Source organism: Paroedura picta, chromosome 4, assembly GCF_049243985.1.
Source record: "Paroedura picta isolate Pp20150507F chromosome 4, Ppicta_v3.0, whole genome shotgun sequence".
Classification (NCBI taxonomy): domain Eukaryota; kingdom Metazoa; phylum Chordata; class Lepidosauria; order Squamata; family Gekkonidae; genus Paroedura; species Paroedura picta.
The window spans coordinates 6,819,865-6,826,627 of NC_135372.1; positions in this window are offsets into that span (position 1 = coordinate 6,819,865).

The window sequence follows — 6,763 nt, forward strand, 5'->3', positions numbered from 1 at the left end:
ATCGTTGTACTTGAAGTTTAAACCCATTACTGCGCGTCCTCTCCTCTGCAGCCAACAGAAACAGCACCCTGCCCTCCTCCAATTGACAACCTTTCAAATACTTAAAGAGGGCTATCATGTCCCCTCTCAACCTCCTTTTCTCCAGGCTGAACATTCCCAAGTCCCTCAACCTATCTTCAACAGTCTTGACTTCAGATGTTTAAGTGTTCAGATCTACTTCCAAGTAAAGCTTTCTTTCTATAGAAGCCTGGTTGTGAGTTTTGTCTTCTCTTGACAGTAAGTCATAATGCCCTTCCTCCATACCGATGGCCGAGTTCGGAGGGGGCACCTTCCTTACCGGCCTCCAGGACGAGGAGGCGGAAGCTACTGGCGCCCAAGGAGGGGAAACCGAGCCGGTCGAGCCTGTCTCCCCGGTCATCTCTACGGACCGGGGAGACATGATGCTCACCCCCTTGGGGCACGAGCCCAGATGGCCACACAGGCACTACTTCAGTCCGGGATGGCGCGGGCACTCGAAGGTCTCAGCCCTGCACCCCAATTCTTCCTGGAGCGGGATGTCATGGACCGGCACCGGACCTCCCATTACGATGACCCCACGGTGCGAATCGAGTGGGGGCCTGACTTTCCAAGAGGGGTGCCCAACCAAGAGGCCACCACCATGATGGAGGTTTTGGATCTCCGCGATCGTGTGGGTCGACTGGGAGAATGGCTCCCTACGGTCACTGGCGAACTGGGCGAAGAAACGCAATGATCGGCCCGTTTCTTTATGGCTGAAATGCGCCGTCCGGCGTTGATTCCAGAAGAAGGGGCTACCCTCGCCCTCCCGCTGCCTGGACCGTGGGAGGGCGAAGGAGTGATAGGGGCTCCGCGCCTCGAGGGTTGCCTGCCTCAGGGGCAACTGCCACCGGGAGATGGAGCGGGGCCCCGAGAGCCACGTCAGCCGCCGCCTCGAGGAGATGGAGAGAGGCAGCCCAGGGAACTGCGGCCCAGGGAACCCCCAGGAGATGGAGGGAACCAGCCCAGGGAGCCGCGGCTGCTGCCCCCCCAGGGGGACGGAGCCAGACTCAGGGAGCCAAGAGGGCTTGCTGTATTGGTTCCCCCCGTGCCGGCAGGCGGGGCGGCATAGGGTGAATGGTCGGCCGACCCAGTCGTCATACCCCAGCTGCCACTGCAGCTCCGCCGCCTGTACAGGTTCAAAACCCATTTCGCTGGGGACCCCGATACGTTCCCCAGGTTCCTGGTGCACCTCCAAGCCTACATGATGGAGGTGGGGCTCACATCCCAGGACGCCGCTGAGCGCATTCACTTCGTCGGCGATTGCATGGAGGGGCGGCCGTCAAGTGGTTCGTTGACCTGTACTGATATGCGCCGGCGGAGGTGCACAATTATGATCGCATCATGCGCTGCATGTGAGAGCGGTTCAAGGATCCGTTCGAGCAGAGGCCGGCCTGCGATCATTAAAGCAAGGAGCCTTGTCGGTGGGCCAGTACACCAGGGAGTTCCGGAAGCTGGCGGTGGTGGTCCCACATTGGGGAGAAGCCCAGCGCATTTACGCCTACCAAGAGGGGCTGTGCAAGGATCTGGCATAAGAATGCCTGCACCTGGACGACACCGAGACGGAGATGGGCTGGGTCCGCCCGGCCAGGGAAGTGGAAAGCAGTCTGCGTGTGGCAGCCGAGCTGGGAGGCGAGAAGCCAAAGAGTCCGCCCAAAACGTCCACCCCAAAGAAAGCGACGGCCCCAAAGGCCACCAGAGTGGATGTAGCCAAACGCAACAGGTGCTGAGAGAAGGGTCTTTGGTTGGGATGTGGCGGCCAAGGCCACCTCCTTGCTCAGTGTCCCTCCAAGAAGCAGTCCCCCACCTATGGAGACAAGCCGTCCAGCAAAGCCGCGGCTGCCAAGAAAACGGTCCACACCCTGCTCACCTGGAGGACTGGAAGAGAGCAAATGTTATTCCGATCTTCAAAAAAGGGAGGAAGGTTGACCCAGGAAACTACAGACCAGTGAGTTGTTGTCAATAGTGTTTCACCAGACTGGAGGGAGGTGAGTAGCGGGGTACCTCAGGGCTCGGTGCTCGGCCCGGTACTCATCAAGTTTGCAGATGACACCAAATTGGGAGGACTGGCAAATACTCCCAAGAAGATAGAGACAGAGTTCAATGAGATCTGAACACAATGGAAAAATGGGCAAATGAGAACAAGATGCAATTTAATAAAGATAAGTGTAAAGTTCTGCATCTGGGTCAGAAAAATGAAAAGCATGCCTACTGGATGGGCGATACGCTTCTAGGTAGCACTGTGTGTGAACGAGACCTTGGGGTACTTGTGGATTGTAAACTAAACATGAGCAGGCAGTGTGATGCAGCGGTAAAAAAGGCGAATGCCATTTTGGGCTGTATCAACAGGGGCATCACATCAAAATCACAAGATGTCATAGTCCCATTGTATACGGCACTGGTCAGACCACACCTGGAGTACTGTGTGCAGTTCTGGAGGCCTCACTTCAAGAAGGACGTAGATAAAATTGAAAGGGTACAGAGGAGAGCGACGAAGATGATCTGGGGCCAAGGGACCAAGCCCCATGAAGATAGGTTGAGGGACTTGGGAATGTTCAGCCTGGAGAAAAGGAGGTTGAGAGGGGACATGATAGCCCTCTTTCAGTATTTGAAAGGTTGTCACTTGGAGGAGGGCAGGATGCTGTTTCTGCTGGCTGCAGAGGAGAGGACACGCAGTAATGGGGTTAAACTTCAAGTACAACGATATAGGCTAGATATCAGGAAAAAGTTTTTCACAGTCAGAGTAATTCAGCAGTGGAATAGGCTGCCTTAGGAGGTGGTGAGCTCCCCCTCACTGGAAGTCTTCAAGCAAAGGTTGGATACACACTTTTCTTGGATGCTTTAGGATGCTTAGGGCTGATCCTGCGTTGAGCAGGGGGTTGGACTAGATGGCCTGTATGGCCCCTTCCAACTCTATGATTCTATGATTCTATGAATCACCGAGGGTTGAACACAACTGAACAGATATAATCATCGTCGTCGTCGACGTCGTCACCATCGTTGTCGTTGTCGTTGTCGTTGTCGTCGTCCTCGTCCTCATCCTCATCCTCATCCTCATCCTCATCCTCATCATCATCATCATCATCATCATCATCATCAAGCAATGGGCCAAGGCCACCGACTGAGCATACGTCCCCGGAAGGCTTTGCAGCTCCCTGGGATTTTAACTGCAGGACCATCAATGTTTTAAGTGCCCCCCCCCCCCCCGTTGAAAGCTCAAAACCCCCTGAAATGAACATGCCGAACTGGCCAAGATATCTAGACAAAGGCCTAGATCCAGCAGCTCCCTCTTAAGTGCCCAAGGAGGGTTCCCATTTGTCGCCAAGCAGGATCCATCCTGTTCTCTTTCCTTTTCTAATATAACTTTCATTTATGCAGCAGAAAGAAATGTACATAGTCCTATTATTGGTTCACAAATTCTGAGCACAAGTGAACAAAGAAACACGAGTGCTCGACTGCCGTTGTGTTTTCCACACTGAAGGAGGCGATTTTGCAAGGAGACTCTGCAGTGGAAAAGGGAAAGCGATTCAGAGCAGCATGGGATTGTGCTAATTTGTGGCCTTTTGTATTTCACTGGGGAAGGAGGAATAAATGCCCTGCCTGGTCTCATTTGACAGGGTCCTTTCCCCTTATTGTGGCACAATCAATGTTGTTGTTGTTTTTTTGGGGGAGGGGGGATGACACTTGAAGCCCCTCGCTTCACATTTAGGAATCCATGACAGGGTTTAGGGTAGGACGGCCAACTCCGTGGTCGGAAATTCGTGGAAATTCGAGGCTCAGAGCCTGAGAGGTGAGGTATAATTCAGAAGGAGAGTTGGATTTGATGCCCCACTTTTCTCCACCCTAGGTAGTCTCAAAGTAGCTCACAATCTCCTTCTCTTCCTCTCCCCATGAGAGAGGCACTTTGTGAGTCAGGGGAGGGGGCTAAGTGAGTGCTGAGAGAACTGGAACTGCCGTCCAGCAGGCCTCTTGTTTCTCAAAGCAGCTTACAACCACCTTCCCTTCCCGTGTGAGGGAGGTGGGGCTGAGAGAACTCTGAGAGAACTGCAAGAACAGTCCTGAGAGACATGTGACTGGCCCAAGGTCACTCAGCAGGCTTCACGTGGAGGAGCAGTGGGGAATCCAACCTGGTTCACCAGATTAGAGTCCGCTGCTCTTGACCACTCCTTGACCAAAGATGTCATCCACCTTTTGAGCCTTTCACTGGCTCCACATCAGTCACTCTATCCTACCAAATCATTAAATACAGACAAAAACCCATGGGGGGGGTCACTATCAGTTGGCGTGTGCTCTAAAAGGAAACTGCAGGATCCAGTGAGAACATAAGAGAAGCCACGTGGGATCCAGCCAGTGGCCCATCCAGTCCAACACTCTGTGTCACACAGTGGCGAAACCCAGGGGCCATCAGGAGGTCCACCTGTGGGTCCAGAACTCCAGAAGCCTACCCACTGTTGCCCCCCATGCATTCCTGCCCCAGACAGAGTGTCCCATCTATTGCTTGTGGCTCACAGCACCCAATTTGGACCTGTCTGGCATGCACCTCCCTGATGCCTTCTTCTGGCTCCGATCTTCCAATGGCCTTGCAACAGCTGAGCCTACAGAGCACCCTCGGGCCCAATGGAACATTTCCCACCCCATGCAGGATCCAAGCGTTCTTCCTCCGCTTCTTGAAGCCAGCCGCATGGGAAGAGGCTGATTTGTACCCAGTTCTTGGCACACAAAACCCTCCATCAATGTACGCTCACCCACTTATCCCAGGAGTGAGACGTGCGGTAATGAAGGATGGCATTGTAGCTTTTCATTCCCCCCCAGTTAGCGCTGCACCGCCTTTGACAGTGAAAATTGCGAAGAAAGTACACAGGGGTTGTTTTTCCTGTCGGCCTCCATTTATACCTGACAAAGTCAAAAAGGACAACTTGTCTGCAGTCAGGGGCAGAGAGAGGCAGGGGAAAAACAGGCCCAAGGAAGCTGGTGAGATCCCCAGATTGCGTTTGCTGTACTTAAATCAAATTGCGCACCTGTGCTGAGAGGGTTTGGGTTCTGCAGCACAGGTTCATTTTGCTTCACCCCAACTGAAAAAGAAGAGTTGGTTCTTATATTACCTGATATTACTGAAGAAGAAGAAGGGTTGGTTCTTATATGCTGCTTTTCTCTACCAGAAGGAGTCTCAAAGTGGCTTACAGTCGCCTTCCCTTTCCTCTCCCCACAACAGACACCCTGTGGAGGGGAGGCTGAGAGAGCCCTGAGATTACAGAAGAAGTGTTGGTCCTTATATGCCGCTTTTCTCTACCCAAAGGAGGTTCAAAGTGGCTTACAATTGCCTTCTCTTTCCCCTCCCCACAACAGACACCCTGTGAGGGAGGGGAGGCTGAGAGAGCCCTGATATTACTGAAGAAGAAGTGTTGGTCCTTATATGCCGCTTTTCTCTACCCAAAGGAGTCTCAAAGTGGCTTACAATCGCTTACCCTTTCCTTTTCCCACAACAGACACCTTGTGAAGGAGGGGAGGCTGAGAGAGCCCAGAGATTACTGCTCGGTCAGAACAGCTCTATCTGTGCCGTGGCAAGCTCAAGGTCACCCAGCTGGCTGCATGTGGAGGAGTGCGGAATCAGACCTGGCTCGCCAGATTAGAATTCTGCACTTCTAAACACTACACCAAACTAGCTCGCCACAGTGGTGAGAAAGCATAAACCAGTGGTGAGAAAGCATAAGACCAAGGGGTCAGAAGATCTTCCCTACTTCATTTATACCCCACCATCCATTTTTATCTTTACAACAACCTTGTGAGGTAGGTTAGGCTAAGAGTGTCTCACTAGCCCAAAGTCACCCAGCAAGCTTCCATGACAGAGCAGGGATTCAAACTTGGGTCACCCAGATTCCAGTCCAATCCCAGGGATGGCCAAACTGTGGCTCTCCAGACACCCATGGACTACAATTCCCACGAGCCCCGTGCCACCCCTGCACTACACCAACCTATCTCCTGCGAGGAAAGACCAATGATTTGGGGACAAAGAAGGAAGGACATGCCAGAGAATTACAAAAATCACAGCGATGGGTGATGCACTCTGGGCATATCGAACACAGTACTTGGGTGAGCGGATGGTTGCTGCACATCAAGAGTTATTCACATGTGACCATGCATGGGCCAGAGCCCTGGCAAGAAGAACAAGCTGCCATGGTGGGACTTCGGGATCTCCTGTCATTCTAACTCAGGGGTAGTCAAACTGCGGCCCTCCAGATGTCCATGGACTACAATTCCCAGGAGCCCTTGCCAGCATTCCCCAGCGAACGCTGGCAGGGGCTCCTGGGAATTGTAGTCCATGGACATCTGGAGGGCCGCAGTTTGACTACCCCTGTTCTAACTCATCTCCAGACTACAGAGACTGGGTGGGCCCCACTGAGGGGGTAAAAGGGTGGGCCCCACTGAGGTCCCTTCCCTCCCAGGCACCACCCCAGTCTCCAGGAGTTCCTCAGACAACTTTACCCCCCCAACGTACGCAAACACACGGGGACAACCCTAAATTATACAACTTGGTAGCTGTCTTGGCATTGTCCCTGTTCTGCCAAGTGACTGATCAACAGATTCTTGAAACCTCATTATCAGCTTTAATTTGTGTCCCTTCCCGGGGACTTAAGAAAACCATCAACGGCTTTTCATTCATTGGCAGACCATTTCCGGGTTCCTCTCCTTGAAGTAAGACTCTGCAGAG